The sequence below is a fragment of the Gymnogyps californianus genome, chromosome 10, assembly GCF_018139145.2.
Source record: "Gymnogyps californianus isolate 813 chromosome 10, ASM1813914v2, whole genome shotgun sequence".
In the NCBI taxonomy this organism is placed as follows: domain Eukaryota; kingdom Metazoa; phylum Chordata; class Aves; order Accipitriformes; family Cathartidae; genus Gymnogyps; species Gymnogyps californianus.
The window spans coordinates 6442909-6462731 of record NC_059480.1 but is presented as its reverse complement, the minus strand read 5'-3'; the positions used below and the strand labels follow the sequence as shown (position 1 = coordinate 6462731).

Genomic DNA, 19823 nt, shown 5'->3' with positions numbered 1-19823 from the left:
CATAATGCATGTAAAAATGCAGACAGTCTGAAAAAGATAAATTGGGTCAGCACAATAGTGGCAACTCCTTCTAATTCAACTACTTTGACAAGGGGAAACATCCTAAAATACTGAAGATCTAGCAATGCTATTCTTATCAAATAAATTCAGCATCCCTCTTGCAAATCTCTTTTCTTCCTCATCTTGTGAATAACCTGAGTTAGAACGGCTGGATAGGGAACAACTCTGTCTTACAGATGCTGCAATTCAGATTATATTTTATTAAGCTGAAATGAGAGACATAGCAAACTCTCCTAGGGAGTTCAGAAGTTTCCACCCTTCTAGTAATTGCGTACTGTACAGGAAATGGAGGTTAAAAAAAATTACAAAAAGTCGTTCAGGGTATCTCTGATAGAGTCATTGCCTTGAAATAAGTTCTCATCTCAGAAATCCTCCGAAATGAAAGAATCAGGGAAGCCTTTTGGTGGTTCTTGGTATTTGTCAATAAATAAGAGTGGAGGAAGGTAGCTAGTTCTGAGCTCTAGTGCTGTCTCTGTTAGCCTCCTAGCCCTGTGCAGGATACTGCATTGCACATCTGTATTTAAAACTAAACTCTCTAGGCCTCTGCCTGCTCAAATCCCTGCACAGATGTATTGCTTTCTTCTCTTATCACAATTGCTTTCCCCCATAGACACCATCTTTTAAAAAGTGCAATATTCGCTATTCCTACAAAGTACAATTGAAAGTATTTCATATTGTTAATCCTACATACAAACAGACAAGAGCATTATCAATGTGCTGCTTTCATCTCACTAGTGATGTAAGACAAAAACTCAGGACTTGCCTGAAACTAGAGATTCAAGTTGCTCTTGAGCACACCAAATCTTTCTCGCTCTGGGAGTACAGCTGTGCTAGATGCTTCAGTCCAGCCACCTGGACTCAAACTAGATCTTAAAGGGAGAGCAACCTTTTTCCTCCTCCTTCCTCTCCTTCCCCCTCATGACAACTATTTAAAAAAAAAAAAACCAAAACAACTCAACAGTAAGTCTATGCTGTTGGCTCTTGAGAATAAGGTTGTTTTGGCAGTTGCAGATCATGACAGTCACTATAAAAGGGATGCTTTATACTCAGTTTATGCTTTATGAGGTAATTCTCAAAAAAACTTAGAGTATTGGGAGTGTTTCATCCATACTAGTGCCAGAATGATCGGCTTCCTCTCTTGAGTGGGGAGAGAGAGAGAATTATCTGGGAAGCTGAACGCTTCATTTTTTTTCTTCAGCGTCTGAGTCATTAACGGGTGTATGGTTGAAGATCAGAAGGTCCTGTACCATGTTCTTATTTCTTCTAACTGCCTATAATCTACCTCTAATTGACTATTAGCTTCATGTACATTAAACGAGGCATTGTGTAACCTCTCAAAAGGAAGGAAACAATTGCTTGCAATTTATAAATGAGATACTTTAAACATAGGTTTCACTTAGCCTGTCCAAATTCATAAAGCTAAGACTCCCCAAGGTCTGATATACAGTTTTTGCTCACTGGATTATACGGAAATTGCTTCATGCTTCTATAGGAAATTGAACTCTATGTAGCAGGGTTACCTGGACTTCTTTGTGTGTCAGGTACTTCACGATCTGTCAGTGAAAAAGGGTGTTGTGGCTGCTAATGTATTTTATTTGGTCTGTTTTACAGAATAAACACAAGATTGAATATATTGCATTAAAATACCCATATTCAAGTTAAAATCGCTACAAATGTAAAAATCTTGGGAGGAAAAAAAGCTGTAAATTGTGACATTAACCTAATTGTACTTCCTTTGAGGCTCCATTAGAATAGTAAATTAGTTACACTACAAATCACCATGCTGTGCAAAATATTTTCTGTAGTTCTGTCTTTGTAGTATACCAGCCAAAACTGGTCCATGGTAGTCACTCTTCTGAAAACTGGACAATGCATAATACATTAATTAAGCAACACAGAGTACTGGTGGGATTACATTATTATAAAAAGTACAGCTACGTTAACTCTTGCAAGATTGGTGACTAAGTAGGATGTTCAGGAAAACTGAATTCATACAAGACTTAAGGTATCTTAAGTATATAATTAATAATGTAGATTTCAGATTAATGTTCTGGAATATCCTTAAATTGACATGAATTTCTGATTTAGCACTCTGTCAGTAATATTAATGTGCATCAATAATTGAGGAATAATTATCAACACTTATTCTACTTCTTTCTTCCTGAAAATGTATGTGTAGTTAACAGTAGTGTCATTGACTTAATCTGGAGGAGAATTTGATTCTATATACGTGGTAACAAAAGTAGTCAGCAAATCTGTATTCATTAAGTTAAATTTTAGTCAAAAATGACATTTGGAGGTTGGCTGCATGATAAAACATGTCAAATCAGGAAATACAACAGATAACCATCTCTAGTACACATAACTATTTAACCTAGATAAATGGGCAATACAGAAATAAACAGGCTCAGTGTTAATAAATGCAAATCCATGCACACTGAAAGTTAAAAAAAAGTGTTTGAAAGGCACTACGTTGACTTCGTTTACATTGTTTGATCTGAAGACATTGTGAAAGTATAAAATAAAGTTATAGAAAAGGTGATATAAAAAAATGCTCAGATTTGAAATTTTATGCTTCAAGAAAATAACTATTGTGCACTTCTATCTTCGCATTTGAAGCAAGATGCATAAGAAATAAAAATCGTAATACCATGTGCACTATATTTCCATCTTTACTTTTAATAAATTCAATTTTAAATTATAGGTAATTATTAGGAAAAAAAATTTAGCCTGCAATTTTACTTAGTTCCTCATAATTCATTCTTTTAAAGCCACTATTTTAGGTGTAGATATTCAACAAATATTAAAGGAGCATTAAATTTGTATCACTGCTTCAGTGAAGGCTTTCTGTCAGTATCAACTGGCTCATTTAAGTACTTGGAGTTTTTACGCTCCTTTGACATGCAGCCAATAACCAAATTCCAAAGGACTTCACCCTGGCTCTTCTGTTCTCTGAGTGCTAGAAATGGCTAATAAAATATTAAGTTGAAACCAACTCGCAGAATACTACCAAGGCAGAGCATTCAGTCACGTATCTGACATTGAGCAAGGGAGAGAGATCTTCTGCATCTATTTAATGAATCACATCTGATGGAGAGAAACAAGGTTGTGGAGGAATGGATTAAGATAATTTGTTGCACTGATATCTTTGGTGTACTTAAAAGCATGTAACAAAAGTAAAAACACAAAACACTGTGGGCTGGGACCTTCTGATTCTCGTGTCAACCAGATGTTTGCTGGCCCTGTCTATTTAGACTGAATGTATCAGTTTGGCATGTGTGGAGGAGAGGAAATGGTTGACATCAGTGAAAATGTTGCCTGTAGTGATCTGCTCACTATCTCTTCCATCTGAGGCTGCTTACTCTTTCAGAAAAGCTAATGTGAGCTTATGGTTTGTTCTGAGAGATGGATCTGGAAAAGGCCCAAGCTGTGTGAGGAGTCGTTCTTTTCTTCCTCTTAAGCCAGCGGAAGATTACAGGCTGTGTAGACCATGACCCTTAGATCATGGCCCTTAAATATTCCCTTGTCCCTCACATTCATACAGGATGCTCTTGCTGACAGATGATTTACAAGACGGAGGGTGTTGCAAGCAGAGGAAGAGCAGTCACTAAGTTCACTGCCTTGCAGGAAGTCCACAGCCCTACACAGCACTTCATAGAGGGACAGCATGAATGTTGCCTCTGTTGGGCCAAGGCATGCAGAACTGTTACTGGAGCTGGTTGTGATGGTACGTGCCAGACTTAGGTGGATGTCACCAGATTTCAGAGTGTCCTCGCCCCTCAAAGTTCCTGGGAGAAGACTGGTTACACTGTACATACTTTCTAGAGATGTAGGTGCAGCGTTATATCCAATCCTTTGGGCCGCTTTTACTCTTAGAGACATTCTTTCCATTGTGAGAGCTTCAGGAGCAGAGGAGAAGGGTCTTTTCTGACACCCAGGCACCACAGAGAAGTTGTTCACTAGAGTTAAATTCAGAAAGATTGTGAGCTGTGCTTGAAGGCAAGGCATAGGTTAGCACATGATTCCTGGGGAAGGGCAAATGTTCAGATGAATAAGGAGATCAGAAAGAACAGTGAGGAGGCAGCTTGGGCTGGGTGTGCAAGAAGAGTTATACTACAACCAGTAACATGTATGGAAATATTCAGATCAAAGAAGGGAATAAGGAAGGAGAAAACTGAATTTCGAAGTTGCTGAAGTCTTAGCCATCCTGGTCTAAAACCAGGAGTAGCTGGACAAATAGACTGACAAGGGCTTGAGGAAGACAGACATTGGTACAAGGATCTAAGACATATCTCGTTCATCTTCTCCATGCTGCTCAGGTTTATTTGCTTCATGTTGTGTCCTGCTCAGTGCTGTCTTTTTTGTTCCTGGGAAGTCTTGGTCTATTTTGTGATGTCATTTGTGAAAGATGCTCCATATCTTTGATCATTCTTTCTGCCCTTGATTGTGCCTGCTCTAGTTTGTCCCTTCTGAGATGAGGCCAAGCAACATGTTATATTCAGTATATGAGTGAACCATGGGTGTATATAGTGACATAGGAATGTTTCCTGTTACGTTCCTTACTCTTTTCCTAACAATTCATAATATTCTACCTGCTATTTTGTTGCTGGTCCCTGAGCTGGTATTTTTGTAGAATCACCTGTTTCAAAATACCTCTACTGCATAGTAATAGCCAGAGACCATCATTGCATGTATAAAATTAGGACTATTTTTACTTTGTGTATCACTTCACACTTATAAAAACTTGAATTTCATATGCCATTTTATGACAGATTATAATATTGTCATGTAATTCTTTATGGCTGGCTTTAGTTTTTACTATATTGAAAACTACGTATCATCAGGAAACTTCATCTCACTCTCCACCTTCTTTTCTAAGTCACTTATGAATACATTAGATGCCACAAGCTCTAGTGTAGATTCTTGTGGAACTCCATGGTTTCCTGTGGAAAAGGACTCCTATTTTTTAAGAAGTTATTTATGAATGTGAAGACCTACTATTTTTTGACCTACTATTTTTTTTTATCCCTCACTAACTTAAAGCTCAGCATGAGCTCTTTGGGGATGCGAGTAGGGTGTATGTGTAAGATTACTTACATCTGTGTTTACTGACTCCTGAAAACAGATTTTGGAGATATAACCCCTTCTCAGAGGGGAAATCTTTATCTGTACATCTCATTGCCCACGTGTCTCATGGTTCCATTCTTTAGTATTCTTCAGTATTATTTCTAACGGTACCTATGTCAGGTTTACAGGTTTGCAGTTTATTGGATCTTCCTTCGCTCTCCAGAATCCTTTAAACTGGGTATCATCTTTGCCAATTTCCGGTCCTTGTGAGATAAGTTAACCGCTGCAGTTTCACCTTGACTTTGGTTAGAGCTCATACTTGTCTCATACTTTCTACTGTTCTACCATTCTATTGATTCATTCTAAAACTTATAATAGCAAGTAGATATATCATTCATGGTGTACCTGGTTAAGGAAGGCTGTATCACACTAACATCCTTCGCACTGTAAATGCTGTTGTAAGAATTCATTTAGTCTTTCTGCTATGTTGTTAACCTCTTTGAGTGAGCCTTTCACACTTTCATCATACTTCAGTCTTCTGCAGGCTTTCTGCTCTTGATGCATTTGAAGGACGAGTGATTTTAGTCATTATGCCTGTAATACATTGTTCTTCAAAGTCTTTTAGACCTGCATTAATATACTTTTGCCTTTGGCTTGCCTGAGTTCTTTTTATTCTCTTCATTTGTACCCAACTTTATCTTTTCATAGAAAGTCTGTATTTCTAATGTTCTAGCAGCCCGTTAGCCATTCCAATCTCTTTGGTATTCCTCAAGTCTTTTTTGATAGATGTGCATTTTCTGTCCTATTGACATGATTCATTTAAATATTCCTGTAGTCTTCAACTCATTTATAAGAATTTCTGTTTTACTTTCTGATTTTAATTTTCTTTTAACAAGCTTCATACTTTGTAATTAAAGCACTACTGTAATGGATGTTCTGCTCCTGCAAGCAGCAATGTGCTATGGGTGTTAATGTCCTTGTTAGGAACATTTTGAACCAGGTGCTGTTCATGGCTCAGGAACAAGCAAAGAGTCGTTTCTGTTCTTGTGTATTTTCTGACAAAGTGCTCCATGAAACTTTTTTGGAGGGATGTTTTATTTCTCTTTAATATTAGTTACAGGAAAACTTGGAAGTGTAACTAGAAATATAAGGTGAGGTTCAACAAGAGTCCTGAGAAATTGGGTGAGAAAATAATCTTGGTTAGACCTTGATTATTTTTTTTTTAATTGGGAAAATAAAATCTTGAAATGGATTTCTCAAAAACCCAACCAAATGAGCTCATGTGAAACAAAATTGTTAGCTTTCATTTCAAGCAAATTTCCTTGAAGATAAAATTTAAGGTGATCTTGAGATGAAAAGACAATTTGAATACAGACCTTTCATTTAAAAAAAAAAATTTGAAATGAAATATTCTGTTTAGAATCTTTTTGCTTTTTTGGCATAAACAATTAAGTGAAATCCTGACAAATTCATAAGCATTCTTTTTGTTACCAGTGGGTTTGTAATGTTGCCCTTTTTCTTCCTTTTTTCCTCACCCCAACATAATCCATATCTAATTGAAATTACTTACTTCATGCCTCTTAAGTTCTGGCAGGGATTAAGAAATCCAAATGTCACTATAAGCTCCACTTCATCTAAAGACCAGGTGTCTCCTGAAGGGCTGGCGTGCAGCAGATTGCCATCCTCATATGGGGAGAAGGCAGCTGTCGGCTATCAGCAAGTGCGCTTCACAGGAGCTGTGCCAAACTGTGTCTCATTACCCCAGAGACCCCCTCGGATGCCTCTGCAGTGTCCTAGGTTGCTGCACAGCATGCCATGACCAGCAGGGAGGATGAGGTGGTTCACCTCATTAATTATCTGGGGAGCTGGTGGTCCAACCATTGATTATAATGTGCATATGTGAGTGAGTAGCCACTGGGTTAGTGCTATTAACATGTGGCTTCGGTACACCCCATTTGTGGTGACTTGCTTTCCAAAGCTGGTTCCCCTTCTTTAAATTCATTAAGCTGTTTGAGCTATAACCTATGCTTCCTTTATTTGTACAATGACACTGCTTTTTCTGAGTGAAACAAAGATAATATAACTAGTGTAGGTCACTTGTTTTTACATTTTTCTCTTCACATTTTTTATTTCATAAGTCTCTTCAGTCACATTCTCCGGTTCCTGATTGAATTGGTGCTCTACTTGTTTGAAGTTGTGCAGGTGGCTCTTCCTCTTTTGATGGTGTTTGAGGAGAATGGTTGATTGGCTCTTCTTTCATCTACAACCTCTTGAATATAGCATTAGGTAAATGTGGTTGAGTGAGTGGAGTATCCTCTCTGCAAAGTGCCTCTTATATTGTGTGGAAGAGGACAAGTTTCTCAGGAATGACAGACATCACCATGACACAGGGTCTGTTGTGATGCAAGTGCTGCTTCTCACTACCTAGTGAATGAATCAACTGATGGATGTGATCAGTAGATTGAAAATATATCAACTGGCCTATAAATTACAGTCCTGACAAAAGCAGCATTGCAGCATCTTTTGGAAGAGCAGAACTTCCTCCTTCTCCCTGACAGTTCCACTTTATAGAACCCTAAAGAAAGTCCAGAAAACCATTAGTAAAACCACCCTAGAAATAAGGGATCCCCTGCCAAACTGGTCTCCAGAATTATTTTTAACATCTCCACAAGCCACTGGGAGAATTCAAACTCATACATGAAACCAGGATCAGCAGCAGTGCCTGCCCTGGGCATTGCACATGTTGAGTGGGTGCTCGGTTGAGTCTCTTTCCTCACAAACTTAATCCAAAATAACAAAGTTTCAAAGGGTTTGGGGGAAGAATCCCCTTTCAGATAATTAATGCAAAGTGGCTTAAAAAAAAAAAACCAAAACCCTTTCTTCACAAGTGCCATCCCATCCCCCTCCAGAAAGCATTAGTCTGACATCTGCTACTGCTGCTGCTCTGCCTGTTATTATTTGTCTTAGAGCCTCTGCCCATTCTTTTGCTTCTACAGCTGCTGCTGGTGTTTCCTCTTGGTGTTTCCTGCCTGCCTGGCCTAAATTCCATCTGACACCCTCTTGCCCCTCTGGCTTTCTGCCCAGCTGGTTAAGGGCTGGCATTCAGTTCGCTGCAGCACTCATTTCTGCAGTAGGAACATAAAATAATATTTGGGTTTAATTTTCTTTTGAGGAGCTCTTCAAGATCCTTTCATGAAGGTAATATATTATTTTTTCATGCTGACCCTTCAGTTTGATCTTTGATCTGCAGAGAATCTTGTACCCGTGTGAGAATTGTCAATGACTGTAAGGACCGCAAAGAAACTTGTGGCAAATTTCCTGCTTCAAAAACCATGATGAGTTGGTTTGGTTGGGGAAAGTGGTGGAACAGACAGTTTTGTCCTTTCTCTTCAACAGTTTCACAGTCAAGATGACTGCACAATCTTGTTCTGGCAGCATCCCTGATATCTCTGCTTTTTGTAGCCACTTGCCAGTAGAGGGGGAAAAAAACTGAAGAAGGAATCCAGGCTATGCCTTCTTTCTTGTTCTTTCACCTTGGTGTCTCTCTGAAAAACCCCAGAGAGGAAGTGGTCCATGTTGACTCCCTTCTTCACAGCACTCTGGGAGATGCTTACTTCAGTCTTCAGGAAAAGATAGAACTTAGGAGCTAATGGCTGTCTGGGACTTTCTATCAACAAAGATAATAGTTATGAACTGGATGTACAGGAGAAGAGGCAAGTAACTGAAAGAGCGGTGTCTTCTCCTTTGTCACCTTAAATTTGTCAAATTTAAGGCATTTCAAAGTACAGTACTGAGTTTAACCATAATATGGATGACATAGCCAAGATCTTTTGATTTTTAAGAACTGACAGATGAAAAATTGGCCTCTGGAAGATGAGACATTCAAAAGAGTTCAGAGTTTATGGCAACAGCTTACCAGCAATATCCCCATATTGCTGATTGATATGAGTTTTTTCCTAGCTTTGTTAGATCAGCTAGGAAACATTCCTCTCTTCTGTACTAGCACTGGTCCCTGCCAACATGCTGAAGGTGGGGAACCTGCTGACCTGATTATTTGGGAAAGACAACTTTTTTTCTGTCCTGAAGCTACCACCTGTGTTCTATTAATGGACAAAATAAACTTCTGATGTAATACTATCTTTTCAACTGTGAAATAGGACCTAACCCATGTTGGGTTTTTTAATTTGGAACCAAAATAAATCCTGGAGGAAGAACTTACTTAGCTACACTGCAAGTAACACCTGATGTTGGCTTGTGCACAGAAAATAGTGGCTTTCTAAAGTGGCTAGAGTGAAGCACTACATCTACAATTTGATGCTCCCCACTTGTCTATCATCTAGATGCTGAGCATCTCTTTGCACTGGATGGTTGTAAGATGTTATCTTAAGAGGTAATGCTATGCAGTCTACTAAACAGTTTTGTATAGATGAAAGTCTTTCCTGAACAGCATACCGGGACCACTAGCACAGTACAGAGAATACCAGTGAAAGATTAAGTCTGAACTAAACACAGAGAGTGATATTCTATCTGATGCATGGAGTCACAGAATTGTGATCCCAAAATTGTGGCCAAGGACATATCTCCTAACCTAAAAACTGAAGACTCAGAAATGATAGGGAAATACCAGTAAATTAAAAGGAAAAGAGCTGTTACCCTCTCCCTTTTTACTGAAGTTAGCTAGTTAGCTGTGTTGAAGGAGCTGAATGCAAGAAGACACACAGATCTGAAATGTGCAAATACCAGATTCTATAAAGAAACTGTTTCCAGGTGGAGGGATCAGTCTGTTCGGAGGCACAAGGTTTGTTTCACGCAGCTGACCTTGAATGATTATTTCTCAATGTTTTGCTGTTATCCTGCCCACACCACAGTTAAGCAGTACTTAAAACATTCTCAGGACTAAGAAACTAATGAATGTAGAAAAATAAGTTTAAACTTAAGGGGCAAAAATTTGTAGCTTGAAAAGCATGTAATCTTTGTGTAATTTTGTGTCAATACAATGTATTGGGGAAGAGCAAGAATAATCTTTTGCCAAAAAAACTAGTCATTAAGAGGACCAAGGCTGCTGAGCACTTTCATGTCATGCAGCACACATTCCTTAAATCTATATCTGCCATACTGAGATTTCTGTCAAAAGGTAAGAAAAATTCTGCAAAGAAAATCTAGCTTTTAGGAATGTTGAGCAAAAACCTGAAAACATGCTATATTGGTAGTAGTGCACTGCAGTCCTGCAGAGATACTTCTGGTGAACTTCCACCAACACATTTCTTGGTGACTTTCCTACTCCTCCATTTAGTGTGTTCTTGGGCAGTGTCATGGGCTTCAGAGGTAGGTGCTACACAGGAAATCATATTGCCTGTCCCAAAAAGTAAGAACGAGTACAAGAGGGGTTAATTTTAACTTCTTAGTTCATTCTTAGATGGTATCTTGGGAGTGTGCTTGACAATCTTAACTTGACACCAGTGTATATATATATATATATTTATTTTTATTGGAACATAGAATTATGTTGGATTTTAAGTGATTTCGTTTGGTTTGTAAAATGATATTTTGTTTACATTGGTTCTTCTGGTTTGTTTTCAAAATGTTGTTACAGTGAGTTCTTAAATATTTTAATTAGCAGTACATTAAAAAATACTGTTTTCAGGGAATTAAGTCATTTAGAACTAGTTAATGCCCTTCTGTATTACTTTAACCTGAATCTAGGCTGCTAATCCTGTTGAATAACAAAAACACTGAATTTCCCTCCCTGGTTGTACACTCAGAAAGATGCTTGTTAGTAAGGTGCACCTTGAATGTCAGTCAAGGGAAGAAAATCTAATTTTTTGATAAATCTCTAAAATGTAAGTTAACTCTGCTAGAGTGTCAATCATGTAGGCTAGTGGAATATCTGAAATTCCTCAGGTATCTACTTCGGTTTTATACGATATTTCTAGTGATGTCCAATGAAACACTCTCAAAGTGTCCCTGCTATAGCACTCAAACTGAAAAATGCTTTTGGCTTTTCCATACTTATAAACATTTGAGTTTCTTGATATCATTACATGGATTTTAACATCATGTATTTAAAAAAAAAAAAAATCCCCAAAGCCCTTAGGTCTCTTCTCATTGCTTTTATTTAATGTATGTTAGATTTTTTTGAGACCACAGAAGTACCTCAACATATAAAAATGCATCATTTACAGCAATGTCTGCAGATGTGGCCATTCAGAAGTCTAAGGCATATAGTACATACATATGTACATAGTACATATAGTTGGGCTTCTGTCTGGCCACATCAGATGCTGCCTTCTCTTGAATAGGCATCCGCCTTCCATTTTCTCTTCTCAATGGTTTCCCCTCATTGTTGTTCTCTTATCAAAGAGAATCAGTGCAGGTTTTGACCCTCCATCCAAATCTGTGCTGAGTTGTACCCCTGCCTGTACAATTGCCTGGTTTGTTCCTTTTCCGCAGCTAGATGCCAGTTCTCTTTTTTGGATTAGTCCTTCTCTATGCTAATAGGCTAATAATTTGTGTCACTTCATTAGATCTCTTCAGGCTGATATTGAGTTGTGAAATACTGATTGAAATCCCTTCTTCCTACCTTCTCTGCCATTCTTAGCAAAGTGAACTCTTGGTGTCAGCATAGGAGTTGAGCAGAAATATCTGAAAGAAGGAATGACTTTTATGAACAAATGAGAACACCTTCTGTTGTTCTGTTGCCCTTACTGCTCTCTGGCCTCCTCTCATCCATCTCCCTTTTCAGAGCAGGATAGTCCTACCACCTACCTAAGCATCTGGAGTTCAGACTTAATTTCTGTTTGGCTACACCACCTCTCTGGAAGAGCTGCTTTTCCCCCCCCCCCCCTTTTTTTTTTTCTTTCTGACTGTGCTGAGAGCCAAGGCAATTGGTGTTCAAAATCAGATGCCTAAAGCTTGTTGGTCCCTCACACTGCCAAGATCTGCAGTTTTGCTGATGGTTTGTCACATGTTTCAGCTCCGTGCTGTTTCTTCCTCTACAGTCCCAGTGCAAGTGCAATTTTCCCAGCCAGGGTCTCCTAGATAAAGAAGCACAGACTCAAAGCCCCCAACTTCAAATAGCTCCATTATTCCCTGATGCAATTCAAAACTGCCCTTCTTGTTTGTAGGCCTCTCCCCAGGATTTCTTGGGCTAACTCCAGCCTTGCTAAATAACCTCCCCTCTTTGCTCTCCTCTGTTCAGCTAGAAGTGGCCTTCTCTCTGACCCTGTTGCTCCTGCCACCTGGAGCAGCCTTCCTGTGTCTTGCTGCCTTTCTGACTCACCACCTACTTTTCAAATGCCATGTGAAAGCCTATAGTTTCAACCTTGCCTTGTAACAATCTGGAGCAGCTTAAGGAAAACAACCTCTGGCTGTTACCCAAAGAGGGTTCAATAATTATTTCTCTAACCCTCCTAAAGTAAAAAGGTTGGCCACCAAAAACAAATAAGAGGATGACCCCACACACATTATCCATATTGGCTATTTTTTTATCTGAGAGGTAACAGGAATAAAATAATACCTTAACAAATTACCTCTGCTGCCTGGCAAAGAGCACAGTACAAAAAATACAAAGAGTGTCCATGCACATAAAACAGATTTGTAGATTGATTTTTTTGTTTTGTTTTGTTTTTCCTCTAATGTTCCCATCAACTCCTGGTTCTTAATAATCATTTAAGAATAGGTGTGTGTTAGGGGGTAGGAAGGACAGAGAGAGAACTCTTCAAGTAGAAATAAAGTTACACACCCACCAAGAATAGGATGATTGGAAAGACTGACTTGATGCAAGTTCACAATTCTGTACTGCCGAAATGTAACACTATCATTGCTTTAATCCCAGTGCCCCACAGCAGCGAAATTCTCCCCAGTGCATCACCGCAGGACATGGACGCACTTTGCAGTTTAGTTCTTACATGAAGTGTTTTCCATACAGTACTCTCCGGCAGTGGATGTAGCAGGACTAGAGACAAGGTAGCACAGGACAGACTTTCACGCTTCCCACAGTTAAAGGTAGTTTTACTAAAATTAATGTGGCAGGCAGAAAGCATTTGAGAACCAGTTTCTATCAAAGTCCATGCTAATGCCCTTGGAGGCAGAAGGGGGAGGGAGAGAAACATACCCTGGAGATCACAAAGTCATCCCCAGTGCTTGTGTCCAGCATCATTTTTCCTGACTGCTTACTGTTTTTCTTTCTTAATTTCTTAAGGGCCCATTTTCCCTGTAACTTCATATATTTTTCCCACTGCTGCTTGTTGCTTTGCTTGTGAAGCTCATCCTAACCAGCCTGGAGCGTCTTCTTTGTGTGCTTGGGGAAGACAACACCCTGCTTCCAATTAGCAAGGCAAGTTGGCTGCAGAAGCCTCTTTCTAACTAGAAACACCTCTGTTGCTTATTATTTGTGTTTGGTGCCTACTGTCCCCAGTCAAGCTTAAGAGATTGCTGTGCTTGGAGCTAGATATGCAGATCTTGTCTTCATTAGGAAAAAGATGGTTTAGATGTCTCACTAAAATGTTCCAAAAGACTTGAGCTTAACACAAATCAGTTGCTGTTTTTCTAAAGGGGTTTGTTAACTTTGAATAGCTAAAAGAGATTAAAACAGTTATTGCCTTTGGTAAGACTGTAGCAATGGTTAAAATCAGGAAATAATTACGTGACTCAGCCAGAAACTGCCAGAATGACTCTGTAGGCAAGTCATGTAAGCTCTTGTTTCATTTGCTGAGGCCAGTTAATATTTACTTTCCATGCATGCGGAACTGCTTTATGTGAGCACATGGAGGTGAGCTTACATCACCTGGTAAGTGTTGCATGAGATAGAGCAAATTGGTAAAATACGACTTGTAACTTTGAGCAAGTTCCTTATTTCTCTAAGCCTAATTCTTTGCTGCTATTCACCCTGTACAAGTGCACAATGGATAGGAAGTTCTTTCACGAATGTTGATGTAGCGACAACTTTCCCCTTAGGCCACTTGGCAGAGCTGATGCAGACACACAGCCCTGTTAGCTGGGTACCCCTTTCTGCCTTTTCCCATGCACTTCCTCCCAGGAAAGGGCTCCTGTACCAAACCTGGGTGTGGTACTTCATAAATGTACCCCGTCATTCTGGAAGGAGACCTGAAATACGGACTTGAGCTCAGGCCTACATTGCAAAATTTTATTTTATCGCTGATGTTTGTTGTTTGATGGCGTGTATTATTACCAAATTTCTCATATAAGCAGGAATGTTATCTCATTTTTAAATGGAAATGTTATCTTACTAAAGTTTTATGTGAGGAGGAAAAATTATGCAACTGCAGAGGGAGAAAAGAAAGGTATCATCAAGTAGGTCTGAGTGGTAAAATGAGATGTGGGTTTTGCCTATAGTAATCAATTTTTTTCTGCAACAGGCTAGCCAGCTTTATCCAGATAGTTTATTTTATTTCAGTAACTGTCCTTCAAAGTATGGTACTCTTCCTGTTATCTTTTATTACTGCGAGCATTGCAACCGTTGATATGAACAGTTGTTCCTCTACCATTATATCATTTATGTTATTAGCCATAATATATGCCAATCTAACTTCCTGATTAACCTTAATGTGGATACAAGTCCTTAACATCTCTTTAATGTTTTCTTCAGATACTTCAATTACTTATTCTCTGAATTAGAATTAGCTTACATAGTGCCATTATATTTAAATACATAATTTGTGTCTCTGTGGGTAAGTGCTAGTTTGGCTGCAATTATTGCATTGCAAGCCTGAGGCTAGAGTGGGGTTATTACTTAAATAATCTATTAAAGGAAGGAGGCCATTTGGCTTGTTTTGTTAAGAAACCTGGGGCAATCATTTGTATAAAACCTCCGAAGGCTCATACAAATGACACCTGTATAAGCTCCAGGGAGAATGTTCCTCTCAGTCTGTGCTAGAAACCCCAGCTTGAGAGTCATTAGCGAAGCAGAATTGCAGAAAACTTCCCTCCTAACCCTCTAATAAGAGATTCAGCAATAGCTGAAGCAGCTAAGAAGTATCACTCATCACTGCCCCAAAATCAGGGGCGGGGGGCTGTTAAGAGGCTCTTGGAAACTTTTGAAATCATTGTTTTCATGCTTTAAGGGTTATATTTAATGTTCATTAAATGTTCAAGTAAGCGAATATTTTGGTTTATTTAGTGGGGTTCAGGTTGCAATACAGACCACCACTCGTTTCTGCTTTAATCTTTGCACTTGTGGAAAATGTTTACTAAGTTTAGACACTAATCTCTTTCTTTCAAGTCTATTATCTTAAAACCAGCAATAAAAAAAAGCAAACTTTAAAAGAAAGTCCTATTTACATCTGACATAAAACAAAACTGTGTTAATATTAGCATTTCAGAATATCTAGGAACTCATCACTTTCTATTTTGATAGCTTGGACATGATCTCTGTGGGCTTGGAAAATTCCCAGTGTATTATTGGATTCCAGTCATGGCTGACACGTGCAGCAGCTACCTGCAACAGGGACCTGCAAAACCATTCAGTGCTACGTAGCACACAATTCATGGCATTTCTTTTGAGGGGGAACCTGAAGTGGGATTGTTCACAGTGACTCCCTCCCAGGGCTAGTCCTAGGATAAAGGCTGCACCCAGGCTGTCCCAGTCAGGATTTCTGAAAGGCACATAGCAAGGTTTGGTTCCTGGAGATCCTCAGGACTTTATTTTTCCGATTGACTCTACCTGCTGCAGTAGGATTTGGTGGTGTGAGCTTGCAAACTTGGAGACATGAAAGAAGTACTGAAATTCTTTTAAACTAGCTAGACCCGCTTCCAAATAGCTTGCCTGGTGTTTTCATCCTGCCAGAGATTGAGAGCTGTGGAGCTATATATCTCACAAGCAAATGACAAAGCCATGATTCTTGCCCCGAAGCAGCTGCAATCCAAGACTCCAGTCCTGTGATCAGGCTGTTGCAAACCACCACGAGCCCTCCAAGGGCTCTGCGCTAGTACTGCACTCGGAGGACACCCTCTCATTTTTGAGACTGGGACCGCAGAATGTCAGAGCCAGACTTCTTAAGGTAGTTGGTGCTGAACTGCCTCAGGCTGGGGAGACTAAATGCCTCTAGACCCTAGCTGGGAGTTTCTGAAAATAACCCCCAAACTCTTGATTCAAAAGTAACATGACACTCTGCAAAGTTTCCTTTTAGGCAGTGAGAGCTCGGATCTGCCCTCTGCATGCATAAGGGCTGGATTGGCTTCAGCAGGAGCCAGCACGCTCTGGCAAAGATGCCGTGCTGGAAACAGCATTCTGCTCGTTCTTCTGCGTATTCGCATGAGTGATATTTTCCAAGGTGAAGACGGTCTGTACTAATGGAGAGGGAAAATAGCGGGTGAGGTTATTTTGGCCTGTGTTATTTAGGAAGTCAGACTACATGTTACGTGATCACCTTACAATCTATAAAAATTAAATAAAGTACTAGGGCTAGCGGAGCTTACTGTGCATCACACATCTATTGGGACTATAAAAGAGAGTGTATAACAAGCTTGAAAACATATATGCCACTTCTAGAGAACTGTTATCCTCCCTGTTACTCGAGTCTCCCCTTTTACTGTGCCTCTGATTAGGCTCGGATCTTTCTAATGTTCCTGTACTCCCCGTTAATTACATGTGCGGAGTCTGAGGAACTTCCCTGGAACTGCCTGGGAGTGTCAAGTTCAGCTTTTGTGTAAGTGCTGGCAGGCGCTGGGAGCAACTGGCTCTGGAGCCATTTGGAGCGCTGCGATGTGCGGATATAAGACACATGGCAGGGAGGAGACACAGCGATACTGTGGAGCGAGGCATGGAGGAGAACCTCTGTAAATGAGCCTGTGGTGTTAGTGCTGAGCTCGGCTGCAGCTGGGGAGAAGGGGATTTTGCCGTTATTTTCAGACCCTGAGTTGCCCATGCAGCTGGCTAATTTTTCACTCATAAGAATGAAAACCTAATAAACCAAAACAACAACACAAAAACCCACCTTCTAATAAACAAAATTGTTCCCCATATAAACTCAATGTTCTGTCTCGCTTCATCTTCAGTGCTGTTTTTGCACTTTAGAGATGTTTGTGATTTCTTCCCTGATTATGGGCGGTGTTACAACTAGAGTTGGGTGATGCTTTTCAACTTGCTATTATTATGCACCAAAAATGCAAGTTCCAAAATCCTTTACTAAATTTAAAGCTTCTAATGAATAAGGGAATAGATTTTTTCAAAAAACATTTCTTGCACTATTTAAATAAAGTTTACATTTCTTATTTGAAAAGACATTCTTATTTTGAAATCTAAAATTTTAATTTAGGTAATTCTATAGATTGGCAAAACCTACAAAATTTAATCAAAGTTTCATTTTGGGTCAGACAAAAGGATTTATTTAACCTAGTAAAAAAAAACCAACTCTGAAAACAGAAATTAATTTCTATGAGAGCTGAAAAAAAATGTAAAATCTATTTTCAAACTTTTGGTTTAGTCAGTGAACAAAACTTCTTTTGTTCCAGTCATCAATCTCTGGAGCTAGTGAGGTGATAAATCTTCATCCAGCTTCTGTTCAAATAATTAAGACACATTTTCTGTATATTACGTTTCCTGGTAATATGATAGCTTCATTTTTACATAATGCTACTTCAGGATTTATAAGACTGGAGGTAATTAATTCTAATATAATTATTTGTTAGTGACTGGAGATCATTAATAATTGCACAGACTAACAGATAAAGTTCTTCAGAAAGCAAGGATAGAAAGAATACACAAAGATTTTTTTTTTCAATTGCTTTCATTAATAAATATTAATAAAATAGAGATTCAAACAAACTACAAGACAAAATAAGATCTATCCTGGCAGGAGTGGGCACTGTCTGCAGCGAAGGCACACTGACTTCCACCACCTGACAAGCTATGGAGATTTTTAAAGATCTCTACTGCAGCAACAGAGACATAAACCGCACTCTGGTATGAATTTCAAGCAAATAAATTGTATGCATGAATAAATCATAACAGTGCAGGTATCATGTAGAGCCCTCAGCTCTACCCATAGCCTTGCTAAAGTCTGTACAATCAGTGAGCTGCTTATTACCTATTAACTATTCTGTCTCTCCTTATATAATGCCTATTTTTAGCGCTAATTACTAAGTTCACGAAAGCCTCAAAAATACCTCTAGTGATCAAGTACTGATTACACACTGCACATGAATTCAAAGGTCCAGTTCTATAACCTTTATTTGACTTTGAAATGTGCATACCATTTCAGGCGGCTTTTGAGTTTAATGCAATCTGTTTCCACTGAAGGCAAGCAATACTGGAAATATGATTACAATAATTGTATTATGAACATGGTATTGTCATGATCAAGTGAAGGGCTCCAAAATGTAACCGATAAAATTGTAACATTGACCTCCATCTTTAGCTTAAAAACTTGATACAGTTCAAATATCACTCTGTATTAGCCTCATTAGTGCGAAAGCGGGCCTGATAGTTCAATCCCCACTCCCATGAGTCACTTCACAGACAATATTCATGTAAACAAGAGCTTGTGGGCGGGGAGAAACAGGATCCATCTTTTGATGTCAGTTTAGAGTGTAAAAGACTAAATCATGTGCTGTCACAGTTCCATCAATTCCCCGGAGTCAGAGCAGGAGAGAATTCGATTCGAAATTCCTGTGTAAACATGCTGGGGCAAATTCATGGTTGATGTAAATTGTTGTAACTTCCGTGACTTTGACTCACTGAAACCAATGAATTTAAGGCAGTTTACGCTGTATGAGGATCCATCCCCTTCATAAATATTTATGCAAAAAATGAGAAAGTTATAGTAATTTAAAAAATATTTTAATATGGTGTTCCAAATCATACAGAACATGGTAGACCCTTTCTGCTTTTTTTTCTTATCTTCTGACTTCATTCAGGTCCTAATTTGAACTTCTCAGCTAAATATGGGAAGAAATGTGTAAATTGTACCAGTCCTACCATTAGCTTCAGTTTGCAGAAGTGCCATTGATACAGACTTCTGCATTTATTTTGGGTGGAAAGTGTCTATTTAAATTGTGAGATCAATCGTCAAATTAGACGTGTGACTGCACACATCGTTCCAGTGTTTATTTTCTTTTCTGGCACACTTGTGGCTCTTCGGGTTTGAAGAATGTAACTCAATTGGAATGAGCCTCAGTGATAAAATGGTCATCACATAAGATGTCTTTGTGTTGTTTTGAAATGTACTATTACAAGGCATTTTAATAAACTTTGTTTTTATTTTTCTTGATTAATAACACATTTGCTTGTGAATTTTCTGGGATGTTTGATTCATGGTCTTTCCTTTCTTTTCCTTAGAACTCCTTGGTGGCAGCAGCCTACAGGAGGCCTTCTGGGACTATCCCATGGCGATCTGACCTGGTTCTGGCTTTGTCCAAGTAATTTTATTCGCACTAACACTTTTGACCCCTGGTGTCATTGATAAGCTCCAGAGCACCGAGTGCTGGGTCAAAAAAGTTTTGAAAGATCTACAGAAAACTAAATGCTTAAAGCCATGTGATTGGTATTTATTTGTTTTAATTATAAATATAGAAAATAATACTCTGTCACTTTCTTTTCTCTTTTCTGCATACTCACGCAGATAGAAAAGTTGTTTTATCGATAGATTCATTACTGTATTAAACATTGTCCAGTGATGTAAAGGAGGATAGTTCTGTTTCAGTCTTCTCTGTTCAATAGCTGATATGATTTTTACCAC

General features: G+C 38.9%; 1 long non-coding RNA gene across 2 annotated transcripts in view; it reads left to right on the top strand.

The window, feature by feature from the left end:
* The window catches only part of LOC127020236 (uncharacterized), a 66262-nt gene extending 46492 nt beyond the window's left edge, over positions 1 to 19770 (top strand). The window contains exon 3 of one of the 2 annotated variants that reach the window (XR_007767036.1): positions 19424 to 19770. This is a non-coding gene — a long non-coding RNA (uncharacterized LOC127020236). Of the gene's footprint in view, positions 1 to 13327; positions 13457 to 19423 lie in introns of those variants that run through there. The other variant, XR_007767035.1, reaches the window with a different exon arrangement.
* The last annotated feature ends 53 nt before the right edge of the window (positions 19771 to 19823 follow it).